The following is a 24,649-nucleotide window of genomic DNA, read 5'->3' as shown; positions in this document are numbered from 1 at the left end:
GGGGATGGGGCTGATCAGGTAGTTCTAATCTACTTGATGAGTATCAGCTGCTCCTACAGGAAGTAGCTCTCTAGGAAGTCACAGGGATGGGGGTCTGTGGGGGCCCAACCCAAGGCATGAAGGTCCACAAGGGCCTGGCTCAGGTTCTTCTCCAGGGCTGTGGCAGCTTCCTTATTGCCCAAAGTTTTATCCCATTCATCTTGGGATGGCTTTTGCACATCCTAGAAGAGGGCATGGGACACCGTGCTGGTTTTCCATCTTCAAGAGATGCTAGGGGCCCTGCTCCTTCTTGGCCAACTCGGAAAAAGTGGCCCACGCTGTCCAGAGCCACATCCTGGCAGTGGAAATAGAAGCCCATAGAGAGGTAGGTGTAGGGGGACCCAGATGCCGTTGACCCTGTGGTTGATGGCAGCCTCCATCTCAGTGAAATAATTCTGAGGAATCATGGTTGTTTGGTCTTAAGGAGTTAAGCTCAAAATACAGTGTTGGCTAGTCCAGAGGCTGAGGATGGCTGAGTGGCTGGTTCCAGAGGTTACAACTGGAAAAAAGGTTGGAGGGTTGTTGGCAGCTGGAAAAGGGGGGTGTCCCTGGGTCCCTTCTGTCCAAACACTGTTGAAGCAAGAGACAGATCCACGGTTCCACCTGAGAACACTTCCCCAATTTTGCATTTCTGGGATTATACCCATTTTCTTGGTGTCCAACCTTTTTCATATCTTGCTGGATTCAGTTTGCTAGTATTTTGTTGAGGGTATCTGCATCTATATTCATACAAGTTGTTGATCTATAGTTTCTTTTTTTTTTTTCTTGTGCTATATTTGTCTGGTTTTGGTATCAGGATAATATCAGTCTCATAAAAAGAGTAGGAAAGAATTCCTCTTTTTTTTAATTTTTGAAAAAGTATTAGAAGAGTTGGTGGTAATTCTTCCAGGGACTCACCAGACATGTCGAACAATGACAACTGTCTGGAAATGAGACTCTGAAGGAGTTTGCTAACTCTGTTGCACTCTGGTAGGTATCAGGCTGCTAGTTTGCACTGAGATTGCAGGCTCTTGGTTTTCAAGGCTACCCTGGAGCCTGAGAGGGGTCATGAAATGAGGCAAGATAAAATGCTACAGAGACTGCTGTTCTTAATAAAATTCAGTCATTTTTCTTGAATAAGCACTCCCTGGCTTGCTTTGAGCTTTTAGGTAACTTCCAGAGTCCCAGATTAGTTGGTTCTGACAGTTTTTATAAAATTTCTTGTTGCTTTTAATGAAGAGAGAATTTTGGAAGGAATAAAGACTGAGATTCACCTGTAGTTTCTGTGTTATTAACACATCTTAAAGTTTTATAATCTTATATAGTTTAGAATTTGTAAAAAATTTTTCACACAGATCGTATTATTAATACAGAGAATGGAAATGGTGATTTTGAATAGAAGTATAAACGAGAATATGGAAACATCATATCCATATTAATTACCTAGTATCTAGGGGATGCATTATATACTATTCTTATAAATAAAACTATAGGTATATTTTATAATAGAGTATTTTAACATAATTGTCTCAAATAATTTATATTAATCATTGCTTTATCTTATAATTTTGCTTATGTTTGTTCCTTACTGCAATTCTTTTATCCCAGTCTGTTTTACATTAAAAAAAAATGACCCAGAGGGATGGTATGGGGAGGGAGGAAGGAGGAGGGTTCAGGATGGGGAACACATGTATATCTGTGGCAGATTCATTTTGATATATGGCAAAACCAATACAATATTGTAAAGTTAAATAAAATAAAATTTAAAAAAATTTATTGGAGTATAGTTGATTTACAATGTTTTAATTTCAGGTGTACAGCAAAGTGATTAAGCTATGCATATGTGTATATTCGTTCTTTTTCAGACTATTTCTCATATATTTTACCACAAAATATTAAGTAGGGGTCTCTGTGCTACACAGTAGGTCTTTGTTGGTTATCTATCTTATATATAATGGTGTGTGTATGCTAATCCCAAGTTCCTGATTTATCCCCCCACCATGTTTCCCCTTTGGTAGCCATAAGTTTGTTTTTGATATCTGTAAGTCTGTTTCTGTTTTATAAATAAGTTCATTTTTATTATTTTTTTGAATTTTTAAAATTTATTTATCTTATTTATTTTTGGCTGTGCTGGGTGTCTTTGCTGTGTTCAGGCTTTCCCTAGTTGCAGTGAGCTGGGGTCACTCTTTGTAGTAGTGCATATGCTTTTCATTGTGGTGGCTTCTCTTGTTGTGGAGCACAGGCTCCAGGGAGCACCAACTTCATTAGTTGCCGCTCCTGGGCTCTAGAGTAGGGGCTCAGTAGTTGTGGCACATGGGCTTAGTTGTCCTGCAGCATGTGAAATCCTCCCAGACCAGGGACTGAACCCCTGTCTCTGCATTGGCAGGCGGATTCTTAACCTCTTGACCACCAGGGAAGTCCCTGTATCATTTTAAAATTGGATTCTACATAAGAGTGATGTTTTATATTTCTTTTTCTCTGACTAAAAAACTTCACTTAGCATATAATAATCTCTAGGTCCACCCATGTTACTACAAATGACATTGTTTCATTCTTTTTAATGGCTGAGTAATATTCCATGGGGTGTGTGTGTATGTGTGTGTGTGTGTGTGCATGTGTGTATGTGTGTGTGTACCACATCTTCCTTATTCATTCTTCTGGTAAAGGACACTTATGTTGTTTCCATGTCTTGGCTATTGTAAATTGTGCTGCTATGAACATTGGGGTGCATGTATCTTTTTGATTTATGGTTTTCTCTGAATATCTGCCCAGGTATTGGGATTGCTGGATCATGTGGTAGTTCTATTTTTTGTATTTTAAGGAACCTCCATACTATTGCCCATAGTGTTTGTACCAATTTACATTCCCACCAACAGTGTAGGAGGGTTCTCTTTTCTCCACACCCTCTCAGAATTTATGGTTTGTAGACTTTTTGATGGTGGCCATTCTGACTGGTGTGAGGTGATATCTCATTATAGTTTTCCATTTCTCTGATAATTAGTAATGTTCTACTTTATATTTTAAAAAATGTTGCCATAGTCAGAAATGTTATATTTTTTTGTAGCCAAATATCTCATTCTCATTTGTGTAATCATCTATGGTTTCTTCATCTTAAATGTTAGGTAAAGATCCCATACTTGGGATATTTTCAATTTCTCTTTTTCAATTTCTCCTTTTCAATTTCTTATTGTTTTTACTTGGATAGGTTTTAGTCAAGTTTTTAATCTTTCATAGAATTTATTTTCATGTGTGAAATGAAGTGAGAATTTAAATTTATCTAACATGTTTTCTTTTTCATTGATTTTTGATGTCTCATTTAAAAGCCTACCACTAGGCTTTTAACTTTTTTAATGTTTTTGTATGTTTAATCCTACATCCACACATTATTATTATACTGGCTCTTAGAATATATTAAGAAATAGCTTTCTATTTCCATCTTTGAAAAATGTTTATTAGAAATATGCATTGAATTTATTAAATGATTTTCAGCCTTTACCAGGATGAGTTTATTGTATTTAAGCTACTGCAATGCCATATTTATATATTTCATAATATGTTTAAAAATCCTTAAATTCATTAGATAAAAAGAAACTAGCATTAAAGTATAATTTTTTCCAGAAAACTTTATAGATTATATTACTTATGTATCACAGTAGCCTTGTAGATTAGTTACAGATCAAAGCCAAAACCCCTAAGGTTTGGTGATGTTAATACTCAAAGTGATGTAGTTGATAATTTGTATTTGAATATACATATCAAAGCCATGATTTCACCCTGTTAATACAATCTGTATTGTGATTTATTGAGAATTTTTCTATGTTAATAACTCTTACTCACTGTATAATGGAGAGACAAACATGCAAACAAATTTCAGTACAATGAGATAAGTGCCATGACCGAGGTAATATACATGGAAATATTGAGTATAACAAACTTAACTCTTCCCAGGTTTATAAGATAAGGCTCCTCAGAGAAGGCTGGAAAGGGAAGAAAGTAAAGTTTGGAGGAAGTAAGAGAGCTGGACAAAAAGTCAAGGAGATCAGCAATGATGTCATAGAATATAGTATTTGTGAATGGAAGAGTTAAAAAGCTGGAAGGAGGTACTTTATATTTAGATGTAGGAAGTTGATTGGGGTTTCCCTGATGGCTCAGAATCTGCCTGTAATGCAGGAGACTCGGGTTCGATCCTTGGGTCAGGAAGATCCCCTGGTGAAGAGAATGACTAACCCACTCCAGTATTCTTGCTTGGAGATTCCCATGGACAGAGGAGCCTACAGTCCATGGGGTCGCAAAGAGTCAGACATGACTGAATGACTAACATTAGGAAGTTGATTGGGCTTCCCTGGTGGCTCAGATGGTAAAGAATCTGCCTGCAATTGGTTACAGAAGTATACCCATTCTTAATTTTTGTCAAATTATAGGAATAATGATAAAAAGTATGTGGCTTTGTGAATTTCCAGGAAGGTTGTGCTTTAAAAAATGTTTATTCCCACATTATTTGGTATATATACCAACTATATAGTATCCTATATTTTTTCTACTGTCAATTTTTTAGATGAATACAGATTTTCTATCTTCCAGCTTCCCTCGTTGTAACGGGAAGTTGGAAAGCAAGACTAAGAGTGAGTTAGGATCTCCTTTTACCACTTTTCCATCCTAACCAAGGAGAGAGCACTTAGGGTGAAGTTGTGAAAAAAAGCAGTGTCAGGGAAGACTGAGACATGCCCTGAGGACCTCCAGGTTCGCTGCTTGTGCTGAACTTCTGCTGAACAGCCCAAACAAAACTGCTGAATAGTTGCTAAGTTGCCAAAAGAAAGGAAAAATGTTGAGATCTGTACTTTTTTCTGAACTAGAGAAAACATATCTTTCCATAGTAATAGATGAGATATGCTCAATAACCCAACTGTATTTATGTAACAAATTTATCTTCCAATCCAAAGTCTTGGGAAACAACTTATATAAGCTGGCATGAACTTCTCACTTTACATAAAAAACCCTATCCATTTCCTCTAGTGGGACACTATTCTGTGTCCCTCTGGAAACTGTGATCCCAGAATTCCAATTCTAAGACTCCAGATAAACTGTCTTTTGGCCTCTTTATAGTTTGTGGTCCTTTGGGTTGACAAACTTTAGTATTGTTTTTCATTCTAGTCACATCATTGTAGTTTTTATAAACATTTAAAAGTTCTACCGTACATTGAGTACTCCTTATTAATTTCTGGTAGAGTTTTAGATTTCTTTTTGCTTGATATTATAGGACTTGTGTGAAATGCTAAGATCAGTTTCTAGCATTTTTACATATTCTGTTACTTTAAGGAAAAATATATTCTTTTATTTATTTATTTTTGTTTTATATTGGAGTATAGCTGATTGACAGTGTGGTAATTTAAGGTGTACAGCAAAGGAACTCAGGCATACATTTCAGTTCACTTCAGTTCAGTCGCTCAGTCATGTCCGACTCTGTGATCCCACGAATTGCAGCATGCCAGGCCTCCCTGTCCATCACCAACTCCTGGAGTTCACTCAAACTCTCGTCCATTGAGTCGATGATGCCATCCAGCCATGTCATCCTCTGTAATCCCCTTTTCCTCCTGCACCCAATCCCTCCCAGCATCAGGGTCTTTTCCAATGAGTCAACTTTTCACATGAGGTGGCCAAAGTACTGGAGTTTCTGCTTTAGCATCATTCCTTTATTAGATCAGATCAGATCAGTCGCTCAGTCGTGTCCGACTCTTTGAGACCCCATAAATCGCAGCACGCCAGGCCTCCCTGTCCATCATCAACTCCCGGAGTTCACTCAGACTCACGTTCATCGAGTCAGGGATGCCATCCAGCCATCTCATCCTCTGTTGTCCTCTTCTCCTCCTGCCTCCAATCCCTCCCAGCATCAGAGTCTTTTCCAATGAGTCAACTCTTCACATGAGGTGGCCAAAGTACTGGAGTTTCAGCTTTAGCATCATTCCTTCCAAAGAAATCCCAGGGCTGATCTCCTTCAGAATGGACTGGTTGGATCTCCTTGCAGTCCAAGGGACTCTCAAGAGTCTTCTCCAACACCACAATTCAAAAGCATCAATTCTTCGGCGCTCAACCTTCTTCACAGTCCAACTCTCATATCCATACATGACCACAGGAAAAACCATAGCCTTGACTAGATGGACCTCTGTTGGCAAAGTAATGTCTCTGCTTTTGAATATGCTATCTAGGTTGGTCATAACTTTCCTTCCAAGGAGTAAGCGTCTTTTAATTTCATGGCTCTGCCCGTGCTGCCCCCCCCCCCCCCCACCAAACTTCGCTTCTATCCAGGCTGCCACATGACATTGAGCAGAGTTTCTCTGCTGCACAGTTGGACCTTGTTTGTTATTCATTAAAATGTATTATTTTAGCTTTAGCTTAGAGTTGAGGAAAAGTATCAAAGAGAAAGTGGGCCTGATTGCCTGATGTAGAATATTTTTCAAGTCATCATCCATATATCTCTTTAGCCTTTCTAAACATTACAAGTTGATTTTGAAAGGAGATAGAGTAAAAATTTATGGTAAAATAACCCCAAATAAGGCACTGTTAAGGGCTTGGCTTAGTAAAGAATCCGCCTGCAATGCAGGAGTCCCGGGTTCGATCCCTGGGTCAGGAAGATCCCCTGAAGAAGGAAATGGCAACCTAGTCCAGTATTTTTGACATGGGAAATCCCATGCACAGAGGAGCCTGGTGGCCTACAGTCCTTGGCTTGCAGAATCGGACATGACTTAGTGACTAAACCACCAGCACCAAGGCTGTGCTATCAAGTAGAAGCATATAAAAAAGACTTACAGATAAAGTATTCTACTAGTTAATATAGTCATCCTTGGTATTGGGAGTAGGGGTTCAGATTGGTTCCAGGACTCTGGGCAGAATCTCAAGTCCTTTACATAAAATGGTGTAGTATTTGCATATAATCATCCTGTAAGGGTAAATCATCTCTAGTTTACTTATAATATTTGCTGCTGCTGCTAAGTTGCTTCAGTCGTGTCCGACTCTGTGTGACCCCATGAATCACAACACGCCAGGAGTTCACTGGCGTTGTCCATCACCAACTCCTGGAGTACACTCAAACTCATGTCCACTGACTCGGTGATGCCATCCAACCATCTCATCTTCTGTCATCCTCTTCTCCACATGCCTTCAATCTTTCCCAGAATCAGGGTCTTTTCCAGTGAGTCAGTTCTTTACATCAGGTGGCCAAAGTATTGGAGTTTCAGCTTCAGCATCAGTCCTCCCAAACAACACCCAGGACTGATCTCCTTTAGAATGCACTGATTGGATCTCCTTGCAGTCCAAGGGACTCTCAAGAGTCTTCTCCAACACTACGGTTCAAAAGCATCAATTCTTTGGTGCTCAGCTTTCTTCACAGTCCAACTCACATCCATACATGACTGCTGGGAAAACCATAGCCTTGACTAGATGGACTTTTGTTGGCAAAGTAATGTCTCTGCTTTTGAATATGCTATCTAGGTTGGTCATAACTTTCCTTCCAAGGAGTAAGCGTCTTTTAATTTCATGGCTGCAGTCACCATCTGCAGTGATTTTGGAGCCCCCCAAAATACAGTCTGAATTGTTTCCACTGTTTCCCCATCTATTCCCCATGAAGTGATGGGACTAGATGCCATGATCTTAGTTTTCTGAATGTTAAGCTTTAAGCCAACCTTTTCACTCTCCTCTTTCACTGTCATCAAGATGCTTTTTAGTTCCTCTTCACTTTCTGCCATAAGGGTGGTGTCATCTGCATATCTGAGGTTATTGATATTTCCCCTGGCAATCTTGATTCCAGCTTGTGCTTCTTCCAGCCCAGCGTTTCTCATCATGTACTCTGCATAGAAGTTAAATAAGCAGGGTGACAATATAGAGCCTTGACGTACTCCTTTTCCTATTTGGAACCAGTCTGTTGTTCCATGTCCAGTTCTAACTGTTGCTTCCTGACCTGCATACACATTTCTCAAGAGGCAGGTCAGGTGGTCTGGTATTCCCATCTCTTTCAGAATTGTCCACAGTTTATTGTGATCCACACAGTCAAAGGCTTTGGTATAGTCAATAAAGCAGAAGTAGATGTTTTTCTGGAACTCTCTTGCTTTTTCCATGATCCAGCGGATGTTGGCAATTTCATCTCTGGTTCCTCTGCCTTTTCTAAAACCAGCTTGAACATCTGGAAGTTCATGGTTCACGTATTGCTGAAGCCTGGCTTGGAGAATTTTGAGCATTACTTTACTAGCGTGTGAGATGAGTGTAATTGTGCGGTAGTTTGAGCATTCTTTGGCATTGCCTTTCTTTGGGATTGGAATGAAAACTGACCTTCTCCAGTCCTGTGGCCACTGCTGAGTTTTCCAAATTTGCTGGCATATTGAGTGCAGCACTTTCACAGCATCATCTTTCAGGATTTGAAATAACTCAACTGGAATTCCATCACCTCCACTAGCTTTGTTCGTAGTGATGCTTTCTAAGGCCCACTTGACTTCACATTCCAGGATGTCTGGCTCTAGGTCACTGATCACACCATCGTGATTATCTGGGCCGTGAAGCTCTTTTTTGTACAGTTCTTCTGTGTATTCTTGCCACCTCTTCTTAATATCTTCTGCTTCTGTTAGGTCCATACCATTTCTGTCCTTTGTCAAGCCCATCTTTGCATGAAATATTCCCTTGGTATCTCTAAATTTCTTGAAGAAATCTCTAGTCTTTCCCATTCTGTTGTTTTCCTCTATTTCTTTGCATTGATTACTGAGGAATGCTTTCTTATCTCTCCTTGCTATTCTTTGGAACTCTGCATTAAGATGCTTATATCTTTCCTTTTTTCCTTTGCTTTTCACTTCTCTTCTTTTCACAGCTATTTGTAAGGCCTCCTCAGACAGCCATTTTGCTTTTTTACATTTCTTTTCCATGGGGATGGTCTTAATCCCTTTCTCCTGTACAATGTCATTAACCTCCATCCATCATTCATCAGGCACTCTGTCTATCAGATCTAGTCCCTTAAATCTATTTCTCACTTCCACTGTAAAATCATAAGGGATTTGATTTAGGTCATACCTGAATGGTCTAGTGGTTTACCCCACTTTCTTCAATTTAAGTCTGAATTTGGCAATAAGGAGTTCATGATCTGAGCCACAGTCAGCTCCCAGTCTTGTTTTTGCTGACTGTATAGAGCTTCTCTGTCTTTGGCTGCAAAGAATATAATCAATCTATATAAATAGTTATAAATATAATCCTTGATATGTAACTAGTTGCTGTTGTGTGGCAAATTCAAGTTTTGCTTTTGGAATTTTCTGGAATTTTTAAAAAATATTTTTGATCCATGGTTGGTCGAATCTGTGGAGAAACAGCTCAAAGGACTGACTGTAGTCTCTAGGAAACCTGGCAAGTGTAAATAAAACTTTATTTTAGTTAGGGAAAAACTGTTTACAAAACAAAATAGTGCTTATTATATAATTCTCTTTGTGGAACTTGATGAACACAAGATTGCTTTCAGTCAATGATTTGAACAATAAATGGCTCTATTTTGGATTAGGAGAATTTATGTTTTGTTATTACATTGTTGTAACATTTTACATTATTTAATATCACTGTATATTCTTAGTACTCAAGTCACATTGTAACTTTCTGCTAATTAACCATGTAAAATGATCTGTCCTACAAATTTGTAGCACTAGCTTGGTGCACATTAGGTATAGTTTTAGGTTACACATCTTTCTAGGAGAGTCACCAAGATTATTACATGCATTATAAAAATCTTCAGGATTTCATTAAGTAGCTAGTTTTGCTTAGCTTTCTAAGAAATAAAATGTTATGGTTTAAAAGTGTTCATGGCCAGATATTAATATTCCTCATCCAGTTAAGTATAAAACCTGGGTAAAGAGGTCATAACTATGCCTAGAAAACTTATTTCTCTGAAATCTAATATCTCACTTTGTACTCCAATCTCATGTCTAGCCATCTTCCTGCTTTCAGCTTCTGATACCTTTGTACATTTTGACTCTCTTGCCTAGTGTGACATCTGTAAAATATCTCTTCTTCAGATCCTTTTCCTGCTCCACTAGACAAACTCCTACACATAAAGACCCAGGTGAGACAGTGTTTAATTTGGGAAGCCCTTTCTAAAACTGCAGAGTTTGGTAGTTTATTAAGTTATTAACATACAGAGTTAATTATTCCTTCCTATATCTTCCCATAGTACCTTGAGTAAATCTGTATCTTAGTATCTATATTTTGCTCTAATTGTTCTTTTTATCTCTTCTGGTATACTGTAAACTTCTTGAAATTAGTCTGCCTTAGTACTGTGTAATGTTTCACATAGCTCATTTAATAACAGATGTCAGTCTCTATGTGTTCTATGATGTCACAATTCCTGATTATTGACATAATCAGCCCCACCCAGATTTAGGACCAATGAGAGACAGACCTATTAGTATACTAGGAGCTCCTGACAACAAGCTCTTGCCTTCTGTAGCCAGGCTGTGTAACAGCTGGTCTCACTGTGTGGGTTCCTGGTACCTAAGTTTTCCAACATTCTTGCTACAGGAAAAGATCTTTGGTAGAGACATAACTTGTCACTCTGGAATGATATAACTTGTGGGGAAGGAGCATATCTACTTCTAGACTTCCGCATTTAATCTCAGGTCTAGATTTCACTGTGTTAAGATCTTGTCCTGTGTTGTATCTCCAGACTGACTATCAAGAGTAGTGGAAACACCAGAAGTTACATCACTACCAGCACAGAAAGCTTCCTTGGACTGTCTAGATACTCCATGTTTGAACTGTGGTTTGGTACTTGAGAGTTGTGAATTTGGATTCAATCTGATGAACCAGTCACCAGGATGGGGATAGCATTTTTTGCTCAACTATTTTATCCTACCCTAGAAGAAATTTATGAAGGTATTAATGGGCCTCCTCCACCAACTCATCGTCAAGAGTTTCCAGATCCTTATTTCTTGACTCTGTTTCTGACATTATTTAATCATCAAGGATATAGTTTTAAATGCCTGTATGCATTAATAAAGGAGATTGTGAAAGATATTTTTGATGTCGATGGATTTGGGGTAGGTTTTCATCTATGGGGGAGCATGTCTATTTTATGAATGTGAATAATTTAATTATAGGAAACTATAAAGGCCTTCATAAGCCTGAATATGTTTAAAAATTAATCATAAACTTAACTATCAAAGGATATTTTGTCTGGTAAAGATATTCAAATACTTGTTTTACTATTTCATGTTTTTTAGTTTTATTTAACAAAATATCTACTATTTACTATAATAATTTATAAGTTGATATTACTCAGGGAAATTGGAAATTAGTATCAGCTACTTCAATTCACTAACAGGTTATTTGAGTTTAACAAGATGGCCTTTTCATCATTCTCTTTAAACATTCTGGATCTGTCTTAGCTACTGGTGAATGTCTTCAAAGAATATGGCCTGGTTTCCATAACGCAGATTTGTTAAGTGTATAACCCATATAAGTGATGGGGAACAAAATTGGGGTAACCAAGGAAGGAGTCACAGAGTTTTGGGGTGGCTCCCACTCTAGATAATGCTTTCTATATAAAATCAATTTAGGTGAGTGAATAACCACTCACAAAATAGTAAGGGATATGAGAGAAAGTAGTGGGACTAAAAATATCTCAAAAATTGTGGCCACATAGAAACAGTAGGAAAAAAAAAGTGACACTAGGGAGAAATGCTTGTTCTACCATGAGGAACGTTGAATGTTTGGAGTATGAACTGGTGCTTGTTAATAAATGACTGGTGAAGACACATGCTTGGAGCAAATGATAGCTTGCCAGAAAGAAAAATATTCCCATGAAGAGGCTTCCTGCAATAACACCTCTCCAATCCTCTATTCAGACTGTGTATTTAGAAGTACAGTGACCCAAACATTTAGCTTCTATAGGCAAACTGCAGATTTAATATGCTAATATATTTCTCAGTGAATTAAATTTTTGGAATGAGTGCTTGCAATGGGAATATTATCCTGACTCCTGCTTTTTTTTTCAGTCAGGTAGATATTGCCATGATTAAAGTGACAAGAAATGTCATGTATAGGTAAAGAAGAAATTTTTAAGGGTTTCCGCAATATGAGTATTCCATATGTGTGACATGTATATGTTCTTTGGATATTTTCCTATATTTCTATCATCATTGTACTACTTAAATATCTTTTTTGTTCAAAGACCTTAAAGTATTCTCTGAACATTAGCATATTAATCTTCTAAAAAATACATCGAGTGGGGTCTGGGTAAAATTATGAAAAGATGAAATTGGTCCTTGGGCATTTTCATTACTTTCAAACCTCTTTCTCCCATTAATAGTACCTATAGTTTAATTAAGCAATTTGAATTAAAATTAGATTTCAATGATTAGAATTATAGGAAAGGCAAAGCAATAGGGAGAAAGTGATAATGGAACAATTTTCGGTGGTATGGGAGGACAAAGCAACTTTAGCAGTGTCCCTCAAATCACAGGGGCCCTCCCTGGTGGCTCAGATGGTAAAGAATCTGCCTGCAATGCAGGAGACCCAGGTTTGATCCCTGGGTTGAGAAGATCCCCTGGAGAAGGGAATGGCTACATAATCCAGTATTCTTGCCTGGAGAATTCCCATGGACAGTGGAGCCTGGTGGGCTATAGTCCATGGTGTCGCAGTGTCGGACACAACTGAGTGACTAACAACACATGACCCTCAAATCACACCTCATAAAAGGCTTCCTCTGAAAGTATAAGAAAGAATTCTAAGAACACACTTAGCCATTCTATGACATAAGCAGTTAGTCTAACGGTGCCACATTTTGTCTGTTATTAATATTCAATATAATATACTATAAAATATTTTAATAAATTGGTTGTTAAAAACGGAACCTGTAAATTTTAGCTGAACTATCACCATCAGATAATCACTTTAGGATGAAGTATAAGAATTTTTCTAGCTTTTTTATCTTTAAGTGATGAAAGTCTTCAAAATTGAAACTGAAGACATGAAATGGCAAAGGATAGGGTGTTGACACAGGTTTAAGGGTTGAAAATAGTGGATGGCTTTTGAAAACTGTATCATAAGAGGAAGCTCCAAGCCATGGTTAAGAAGTCAGCAAAGGTTAATCAGGAAATAAAGCTGTTATATCTACAGCTTGAGGAACAGATGACTCATATGCTAAAGTTTGAAAATCAGAGGGAAAAAAAAGCAAGAAGAAATGGTTGGAAAGTAAAATGGAGCAATTGTGATACCCCAGGGGACTCATCAGGATATAGGATAAACAGGGAAATGTTTCCTTTAACCCACCGGTAAATCCCAGTTCTTGTCCTGCCTATTTCCCTCAGGTTAAATGTACTATCTAGCTACATACCTAACTTTCAACCTTTGTATTTTTTCCCTGGGTGCTGATCAGCTTCCTTTTTCTTTGTCATGCCTCTTTCACAAACAGATAAGCTTTCCTCTTGGCATAAAAATATTCATAAGATCTGAAGACAAAGGGCTCAAAGTGTAGAAAAAGCATGTGGCCTGGATTTTTGATTTGGATATCATTGCAGATGGTAGCTGAGAATATGAAAGTAGATGTGTTGCCCAGGGAAAGAATGTAGGGGAAACAGACACTAAGACTTTGATATCTTTTTTGAATAATTTTTTATCTGAAATTATGTTACTGAAACAAGTCCCTAGAAATATCAGTTAAAGGCTGATTTTCTCCTTCTAAAATGTAGATTACCAAAGCTTACTCCATAATCTATATACTAAAGCTGAAGGGTTCTAAATTTTTATTTTATTCCTTTTGACCACTTGAATGTCTGTTAGCTATTGCAAAATTTTGCAAAAGCAGAAAGTAATTATATACAATTTTAACATTACATCATTTTGGCAGGAATTATTTAATGATTTTCATTCTTATCTCAGCAACCTTATATAAAATAGAAGCTTACTATTCTTAGTTCCAGCAATATTTAATTGCTAGTTCAGCCTTGTACATCCTCTAATCTTACACTATCATGGAATGAACATGGACTTTGAAACTAGACAAATGTGAGTTTGAGACACAATATCGCTAGCTTAGGTGTCACCACCTCCATGAAGCCATTAGCTACATTTTGTCTTCACAAGAAACTATATTAGTTGTTCAGTTGTGCCTGACTCTTTGTGACTCCATTGACTGCACCCCACCGGGCTCCTCTGTCTATGGGATTTTCCAGGCAAGGATACTGGAGTGGGTTGCCATTTCCTTCTCCAGGATATCTTCCTGACCCAGGGATAGAACCCGGGTTTCCTGCAGTGCAGGCAGATTCTTTACCGACTGAGCTATGAAGGAAGCCTCTCACAAGAAACTGACATAGATCTAATTTGACAATTATGCCACCATGTATTAAAATTATCAGCTACTGTGTCCATTTCCTGCATTACAACTCCTAACAGGCAAAGCAATATATTTATTCAACACAGAGCCCAGCACACTTTAGGTGTTCCTTTTAATGTTTGAAGAGACAGATGAATAGATAGTATTCAAGTTTGATTTATCTTTTTCTTACAGGAAGAATAAAAAGAGAGGGATGGTAACATTTTTTTTTTTCAGCTTTGTGGATAAAAAGAACCTAAGCATAGTGTGTCAGTAAAATAAGACCAGAAAGTGAAAGCTAAAAGGCATTATTCTGAGCAAAACTCAGTGAAGTAAGTAGGGACCCTCATGTTGATCTCTTCTTGTCATCATGGGCTACATAATAGCTTGAGTCTGATTAGGGAGACAGAAGTTCTGACAATTAATTTGGCTCTTTGGAAATAATGAAGCATATTTCTGAGAAGAAGCTGAATTGTGAAACTCTAGGGCACATTCTGGGAGAAGGCAATGGCACCCCACTCCAGTACTCTTGCCTGGAAAATCCCATGGACAGAGGCGCTTGGTAGGCTGCAGTCCATGGGGTCGCTAGTAGTCGGACACGACTAAGCGACTTCACTTTCACTTTTACTTTCATGCATTGGAGAAGGAAATGGCAACCCACTCCAGTGTTCTTGCCTGGAGAATCCCAGGGATGAGGGAGCCTGGTGGGCTGCCGTCTATGGGGTCGCACAGAGTCAGATACGACTGAAGCGACTTAGCAGCAGCAGCAGGGCACATTCTAAGATGACTGCCCCATTTTGTATTTAATTAGCTCATATTCCTAATGGACGTGTCATGAAACAACACAGAAACTCCATGCAAAAGCACCTGACCTAACTCTGATTTCACATCTCTGTGTCTAATAGCATCATTAGACCAGACTTTGAATCTGGTTTCCATAGAGACTATTTGCTCAAGTAAAAGAAACAGATGAGAAAACTCATTATCTTGTATTTGGAACTTTATGCAGCTAAAATCATACAAGAATACATCACAGCTAGTGCTAAATATTCACTAGATAGCTCCCATCATTGTATTGTAAAATCCCTGGTTGCTGATTCCAAAATTATAATGCATCAATTTAAAACAATTTATTAGACATCTCTCTCAGGAATATGGTACAGAAGTTTCATAAATGGACCTTTTGGAATAGGGAAATTCTTTATCGTCCCTAAACCTCACTTCACTACTACTTTCATCAAAGAAACTTTGTGACTTAGAAAATGCACCCAAATTTAGGGAAACTGCAGTCGTCTTTTAAAATTAAGATCATTCATTTGACTATATATATATATATATATGTAATATTGCACACAACCAGGTTTTCCTGATGATAGAGTTCTTTGCAGTTAGAGCTTGTCAAAGTAGTTATGCTGCTGCTGCTGCTGCTAAGTCGCTTCAGTCATGTCCGACTCTGTGCGACCCCATAGACGGCAGCCCACCAGGCTCCCCTGTCCCTGGGATTCTCGAGGCAAGAACACTGGAGTGGGTTGACATTTCCTTCTCCAATGCATTTAAGTGAAAAGTGAAAGTGAAGTCGTTCAGTTGCGCCCGACCCTCAGCGACCCCATGGACTGTAGCCCACCAGGCTCCTCCATCCATGGGATTTTCCAGGCAAGATTGCTGGAGTGGGACGCCATCGCCTTATAGTTGTTCACAAATGCTCAAATTCTATCAGACAGTGGATATTTAATTTGGTAGGAACTAACTAGAAATATTAGACAAATCTGGGACTTCCCTGGTGATCCAGTGGTTAAGACTTCACCTTCCAATGCAGGGGGAGCTAAGACCCCATATGTCTCAGGGCAAAAAAAAAAAAAAAGCAAAACAGAAGCAATATTGTATTAAATTCAATAAAGACTTGAAAAAATTGTCTACATGAAAAAAGTTTTTTTTTAAATTAGACAAATCTAAAAGTATGCCTTCCTTCTGGCTTACTTCACTCTGTATAATCCAGAAGGAAGGCATACTTTTAGATTTGTCTAATTTTTTTCATGTAGACAATTTTTCCAGTCTTTATTGAATTTAATACAATATTGCTTCTGTTTTGTGTTTTTTGTTTTTTGTTTTTTTGCCCTGAGACAGGTACACCTGTGGCGGATTCATGTTGATGTATGGCAAAACCAATACAATATTGTAAAGTAATTAGCCTCTAAATAAAAAATAAATAAATAAAAATAAACATAATCATGGCTTCCTTTTTTATCTCTAGAAAAAATAAAATAAAATAAAAGTATGCCTTGCTAGCATGGAGGCAAATATATCCCCAACCATGGTAAAGAACAAAGCAGAAAAGGTAATCATGATTGGAGCTCATTTTACCACATCTAGACACAACATTATCCATGGTGACAAATGATTTTGCATTTGTTTCTAGCCTAGATTCTATGTAAATTGCTTTTTCTTGGGTGCAATGATGATGAACTTCAGGGAGAACATGTATGATTCTGAGTAGAATCTCTACTATGATCTAGGTTGATGTTGTCAAAAGCTTATTGTTTAATGTTTTATGGCAACAGAGGAAGGCCAGAGGAAAAAAATTAACACTGGGACCTTGGCATCTGTGTTAATGTGTAGGTCTGTTTGCTCTTTTCTGCCTAATAAGGACAGCTAAATATTCTCAGTTACTGAATAGGGTCCCCCATGTTCTTTCACTCTTATATTACATTCTCCACTGCTTGATAGGCTGCCTTGAGTCCCTGTGTGTCAACATGATCTGACACAAACATAGAAAGGCCTACTGAGCCATCTCATATTGAGGTGAGAGTTGCTTCAGTCATAAGAGGGCTAAGTAAGCTGCCAGAAAAATTTGCTCCTATGGAATGGGTGCTCCAGTATGTATTTTATGATTAATAATACTCTTGATTAACTTCTAAACCAAATTACTCTCTGTCTTTACCACAAAGGCCATGGCTATCCTTTAAAAACTTCTGCCAGTAACATGTTGTTATGTAAATGTTGCAGTAACACATAGAGCACCTTCAATTTAGTACTCACTGTTGATATCTAGGATACATGTTTGCTCTTTGGCATAATATAAAAGAAAAATAAGGAATAGTCAATCGCCAAAAAATGCTGAAGAAGTAAATGATAATGCTTAAAATCGTCAACAATCTGAAGTGTGGCCAGGACCAGTCTGATGCTATGAGTTGCTTTCAGGGCATAAAATGTCCTACAGGTATGATAGTGACTTGGGAAAGCTTGAGAAAATGAATTAGGGATGGGTGTATATAAAAGACAGCCTCCTCCAATCTTCATCTACTTGAATCCAATAATCTTATAAAACTTATTTTTGTATAATAAAAATCAAATGCTTTCAATAGTTTTAATGGGTAAAATATATTACCCAGACAGTAACTCCAAATTCACTTGAAATTCAAAGCATGTTATAATTTGATGTCTTCCCATGCTTTAGAGCTTACTCTAATGTTGACACAGCCACTGTTCTACCACACAAGGTTAATTTCCTGGATCTCATCATGCATTCATATTCACCACTTCTTTTCATGTAATTCCTACTACCTGCAATGTTCAGCCCTACTCCTTCCCTGCCAGTCAAAATCCCAATTATATTTTAAAGACTTTCTTAGCAAGCATCTGGAATAATGCTTCATACACAGTAGATCCCAAGTGAATACTAGTCATTGAATAAATGAATGAATTAGTGAATGAAACTACTGAGCTAATATATTCCTCTCAGAAATTTGGGTATGCTTCTAATTTAAAATCTATTAAACATTATCATAATGGAATGTATATAAACATGGATATACTTATAAATATAAGTCCACTATATATGTATATATAAAATACAGGGTTCTACCTAGTATTAACTTGTTGAATTAATGAATGCATCTACTGCTAAATTCAAGTCTATAATACTTGGTTTGTATTTTCATTAAATAAATTTTGTAGTCTATTTTTAGATATTGAAGACTTAATTTTCTGCCCCTCGTGTTAGGAAAAATATGTACTAAAACTTCCAAATATCCCTCAAAAAAGGAGAGAAACTTTGTAGTTAAAATAATTTTTTTAATTTTTCAGGGAGGAGGGATTTTAGTGACTATTGAACTTATAGCTCATGCCATCCATTTGAAACTCACAAGTAGTGATATAAATCATGCTATAACTACCAAAGAATGCATAATGTTGTGATTTGCCTTATTGTCATTTTATTATTCTGGATGGCATTCCTTCCTAGAGAGCTGTACAGACACTATTTATCGGAAAATACCATCTTTTTTTATTAAAGTATGCATGCGTGCTAAAGTCACTTCAGTTATATCCGATTGTTTGTAACCCTATGGATTGTAGCCCGCCAGGCTCCTCTGTCTGTGGGACTCTCCAGGCAAGAATACTGGAGTGGGTTGCCATTTCCTACTCCAGGGAATCTTCCCGACCCAGGGATTGAACCCGAGTCTCTTACTTTGGCAGGTGGATTCTTAACCACTAGTGCCATGTAGGAAGCCCAGAGTATAGTTGTTTCACAATGTTGTGTTAGTTTCTGGTGTACAGCAAAGTGATTCAGAATATACATATATTTTGCAAAAGATTCTTTTGCATTATAGATTATGACAAGATATTAAGTATAGTTCTCTGTGCTATACAATAGGACTTTGTTGTTTGTTTTATATATAGCATTTTGTATCTGCTAATCTCAAGCGCTTACTTTATCCCTCTCCCCAACTCCTCCCCAATTCCTTTTTGGTAATCATGAGTTTGTTTTTGAAGACTGTGGGTCTGTTTCTATTTCGTAAAAAAGTTTATTTGTGTCTTTTTTTTTTAGATTCCACATATAGTTGATATCACATAACATTTGTCTTTTTCTGACTTCACTTAGTATGATCATCTCTAGGTCCATCCATGTTGCTGTGAATGACATTATTTCATTCTTATTTATAACTGAGTAATATTTCATTGTGCATATATACCACATCCTCTTTATCCAAGAATACCATCTTGTTGGAGAAATTAACACACTGAAACTAAATTTTCTAGCCTTTGAAATTCACTAATAGCAACTTTGAGGTTCTAGAAAATGTCATTTGAGTTTGATATTGTCTCAGTGAGTCCCTCTCTGTTAATCCTTAGTCATCTATTCCTTTTCTCACCTCACATGACACTTATTGTATATGTGTCACTTGGTCTAAACTGCTTTGCATTTTTTAAATCTCTTTCTATAAACATCAAGTGTAGGGATCATGCCTTGTATTTCTGTGTCACTTAAGCTTAGGTACCTAATCATTTGAAGGGGAGAAGAATGAAAGTAATTGAGGGGGATCTCTCTCTCTCTCGTGTTTTTAATAGCAGGAAAGAGTCATAAACTGGTATACATGTTAGACTATATAGATGATACTGAAATTTAGAATGGAGAGACAATTTTAAATATAACTAATTCAGCACTATAGAGTACTGAAGACTTGAGCAATGCTTTCCTTTTGTGGGGGAAAATAAGTATACACTATATATGCCATGCTGTGCTTACTTGCTCAGTCCTGTCTGACTCTTTGTGACTCCATGGATTGTAGCCTGCCAGGTTCCTCTATGCATGGGGATTCTCCAGGCAAGAATACTGGAGTGAGTTGCCATGCCCTCCTCTGGGGGATCTTTCCTACCCAGGGATCGAACACAGGTCTTCCACAGTGCAGGCAGATTCTTTACTGTCTGAACCACCAGGGAAGCCCAAAAATACTGGAGTGGGTAGCCAATCCTTTCTCCGGGGGATCTTCCCAACCCAGGAATCAAACCAGGGTCTCCTACATTTCAGGCAGATTATTTACCAGCTGAGCTACCAGGGAAGCCCATATACTACATATATAGCATATATAGATAGTATATATTACATATTTACATATTTACACACTACTATGGGCTGTTTAATTTTAGGTAAATATCTCTCAAAATACTTTATTCAGTAATTAAATATAGAACTCACAGATGTTTCTTAATATTTTCAGAGTCAAGGATTTATAAATAAAAATAATATTAATAAATAAAAATAAAAGTAAAAATAATTTTAAAATAAAGTGAAATTTAAAAAAAAAAGGATTTAGAAATGAAAGGTAGATATGTACAGTGAGAAAGAGTTTTTCAGTACTATAATAATGCATTGTCTTTACTATGCCCAACAATAACATATTACAGTTAATTAGTGTTTTAATGTGATAACTAACACCACAAGATATTTAACTATGTATAGGAAATATGAGTTTTCACTTAATTGTAATCTGAAGAATAGAAACACTACTTGAAAGTTCTTTGTGTATAGGGAACATATTACTGTCCTGACACATCAGTCAAAAAGTTATACATCCTTCTGTTCACATTCCCATTTAATAAAATCATAATGTGCAATTGAATTCTTTAGTCATTAAAGACCCATGTTGAAATACACAAATCATTTCCTAATACTAAAACTCCAGCCACTGTGACTCTGTCAGATTAATCAGTTCCTGGTGGAATCAAGACCAGGTATGCTTGGGAAGCCCTAAGTGCCTAGGGTTCTCTTGGTTTTAAAGGACTGCCGTCTAGTTCAAGACACTCCACTTCTTGATCTCAAATTACTTACCTTTGTGTCTAGAGTAATCAATTGATGGCAATGAACCTTAGTTTCCAAGCTAGTAAAATGAAGGAAGCTGAGATATTTGCATTTTAAGGTCTCTTTTAGTCCTCAGACCCTGGGTATAAACTAGTAGCTGTCTTCCTAATTATCTGGGGACTATGGAGGTGTCCAAACCATTTTTTTCAGGCTTATTGAAATGATATTAACAGGGCAGTGTTAATACTAACATAATTTACAGCAAGATTAACACTCAGAGCTGTGTGGAATCACATGAAGGAAGCAAATATTCTTATTGTAATTTGACTGTTTCATATATGTGATTTCCAAAGATCCCTGCCTATCTTAGCACATGTGTACCATAACATCTCATATAAGTGACAAGTACAATGTTAATCTTACTACTGGGTCCCAATGGAACATCGCTTGTCCCCTTTCCCTGATGATAATTCACTCCCTGTATCCCAGAAATAAATCCCCTTTAATACATACCATTCTGTGCTGTACCCAGATGCTCTATTTATGAGAATAGACCTCGTCTAGTCTTACTAGGGGTATTTCAGTCACACACTGTCTGCCTTGGCAAAATTTTCTTTAGTTTGATTAGGCTTTATTGCCAACTTCTCAAGTGAGAGCACTTATGGGACAATGTGCTCTTTTATAGCCATTCACACTACTTCATCCTGATAGCACAGCAATTAACTGATTAATTAATTTAAGGGTAAGAAGGAAAATCTGTAGGGACTTTTATGCTCCAGAAGGTTTAATTTATATATACTGTAGCTTAGGTTAAAAACTTTAAATACACTGTTGTCTGTGTTCAATGAAACTGAACTCTTAATAAAAAGAAAACCTTACATTAAATGGTCTTCACCAAAATTTACCTTAGGCCACCTACAGGTGGTTGGAGTTAAGAGGGCCACAATTTGGCAGAAAGAATGTTATAGTGCAGGGGTCTCCAAACTTCAGGATTTAATGTCTGATGATCTGAGGTGGAGCTGATGTAATAATAAGAGGAATAAAGTGCACAACAAATGTATGTGCTTGAATCATCCCCAAACCACCCCCTCCCCAGTCCATGGAAAAATTGTCTTCCATGAAACTGGTCCATGGTGTCATAAAGGTTGGAAACCCCTGGTATAGTGGAAAGAGAACAGGGTCAAGGGTGACACATGGCTTGTGGGTCCAGTAATAACAATTAACTGTCATAAGCATATTACCCTCTGATTGTCAACAGAAAGAAGAAAAACAATTTGGTTGTAGATGTTGCACTTAATTCTCCATCATATCCTAACACATGAGAATAATGATACTGCTTCCACCATGTACCTCTGTGTCACTGTGTTTATTAAATAATGTAATAAGCTCAAGCTTTGGAGTCAGACACAGCTGGGCTCTAGTACAGCCAGACCTAGAATGCAGATCTTCTTTCAATCTTGTACTCTTTTTATTACACCATGCTTGAGGCTGATCAGTGAAAGAGAAAGATAACTATGAAAATCCATAATGTCCCCTTATAGAAAGGTAAACATGGATGGTACAGGTGATACATATAATGAAAAGATTATTCTTTGAAGATTATTAACTCATAGAGTAATTTTTCTTATCAAAAGTTAATTGTCCTAAGCTCAAGGAACAGTAAGAAGCTGGTGAGACATAGCTTCAATATTTGTGAAGCATAAAGATTAGATCAGTTAAACATCACTATCTTCCTAAGAACCTGACTGTTAATTATCAGTTTTTAAAAATATTGTACAAACTCTCTCTTTCTCTCTGCACTGGCTAAGATTATTATATTACTGTATGGGACTTTGGTCAAGAAGATAAAAAAGCAAGAATGACTCTTAGAAAATTATTGTGCTGTTGCTCTCATATGTCTGGAAAATAATGGATGGACCATGGGGCTTAGTACTAGAAACGGTCTTTCTGAAAGAAAGATCTGACAGAGAACACTGAGATCTTGATAGAGAACAATATCTTTGTGGGAAGGTAAGCAGTGCTATATTCTAAATTAGAGAAAGGAAAGGGTAATTTTCTACTCTGTATCTCTAACAAAAATGTCTATTGGTTTGAGTGCTTATTTTTCAACTTAGCTTCTAAATTGAAATTTTATAAGTACAGTGTAATATCATATATCTTATCACAATTAATTTCCATAAAATAGAAAAAATTTTTTTCAATAGAGAACTGATATTGTCTAACCCAAGTGGTTCATTGGCTGAGATTCAAAAATCTTTGTTTTTGTAAAACATTTCAACATAATGGTATTTTTGGACTTTATTTCCCTCAAACAATTCAATACTTATGGAGATTCATGCCACAAAACATATCCATTTGATAGGAAAGGAATTGTATCTCCAATGGATTATTCGGACAATAGAATGGGTAGAAGGAATGAGACCTTGGAAAGACATAGAAGTAAATATCCACATTTATACCTACTGTAGAATTTTTTTTTAATATCACAAGGTCTTTGACTATCCTGAAAAAGAACAGTAGGATCTTTGTTCCTAAATATCTTCAAAAATAGGACAAACTTCTAACTGTATATATTATGTAGATATTTTTAAAAACATGACTAAAAAGCAAAAAAAAAAAAAAAAAGCAGTTATGTCCTTCACAGACCAACCAATCTATTATTGTCTATTTAGAATCAACAAATAAAGCAATTTATTTTTTTCAAAATGTAGCCAAAATATAAGTACTTAGATGTGCAAACATAACTCAGCATTGTTCAAAAGACACTCTAAGGCCCTAGAGATAAATATAAAAACTTGGTAGGAAAGAAAATCCTTGAAATACTATTTTTATCAGTAGTACATAATATGGGCTTCCCTGGTGGCTATGTAGGATACCTGGGTTTGATCCCTGAGTCGGGAAGATCCCCTGGAGAAGGGAATTCTTGCCACTATTCTTGCCTGGAAAATTCTATGGACAGAGGAGTCTGGAGGGCAACAGTCCATGGGGTCACAAAGAGTCAGAGGTGACTGAACAACTAACGCTTTTATTTTCTTGTTTTCATTTTTCAGTGGGTAACATATATTGCTTACTATGTGTCAGGCACTGTTCTAGGAGCTTTGTTTATTACATTGGTTAGTCCTCAAATCATGTGACATATTTACTGTTATCATCCCATTTTACAGATGAAGAATCTAGAGTATATCTGAGCCATTTTCTCATCCTCGAAACTCTTATCTAAATAAAAGAGAAGACTTTCTTCCTTTGTCCCCTTCTTATCAATATTGTCCTTGGTTGTGGGTGTGTTAGCAGTATTTCCCATTTGTGGCCCCCATGAAATGGCAACCCACTCCAGTACTCTTGCCTGGAAAATTCCATGGATGGAGGAGCCTCGTAGGCTACAGTCCATGGGGTTGCAAAGAGTTGGACATGACTGAGCGAGTTTACTTCACTGCTTTTGCTAAGCTCAGAGTTAACTTTTCAAGTTCTTAGAGGTCCTTTGTAACTTTATTTTTACTGTAATATTTAAGATAACTTCTAATGAAGATCATTAATAATTATAATTACTGATAATTATTTTGTTTCTGAGAAAGGCCTGTAACAGGTTAGCTTCCTTTCAGGAATCAACTGAGAAAGAATTAAATGACATATTTAAAGGCTTTCATTTCCAAGAAGAAGCTGCAGATGGAGAGGATTTTACTCAGCACTGTATGGTGTGTATGCCTTCAGTTAATGAGAAACATTGG

The 24,649-nt window shown here is 37.1% G+C and overlaps 1 pseudogene; it reads right to left on the bottom strand.

The window, feature by feature from the left end:
- The window catches only part of LOC133242592 (ferritin light chain-like), a 64,803-nt pseudogene that overhangs the window by 175 nt on the left and 39,979 nt on the right, over positions 1 to 24,649 (bottom strand).

Source organism: Bos javanicus, chromosome X (assembly GCF_032452875.1).
Source record: "Bos javanicus breed banteng chromosome X, ARS-OSU_banteng_1.0, whole genome shotgun sequence".
NCBI classification, from domain to species: Eukaryota; Metazoa; Chordata; class Mammalia; order Artiodactyla; family Bovidae; genus Bos; species Bos javanicus.
The sequence above is the reverse complement of the archived record's forward strand: the minus strand, read 5'-3'. Positions and strand labels throughout refer to the sequence as shown.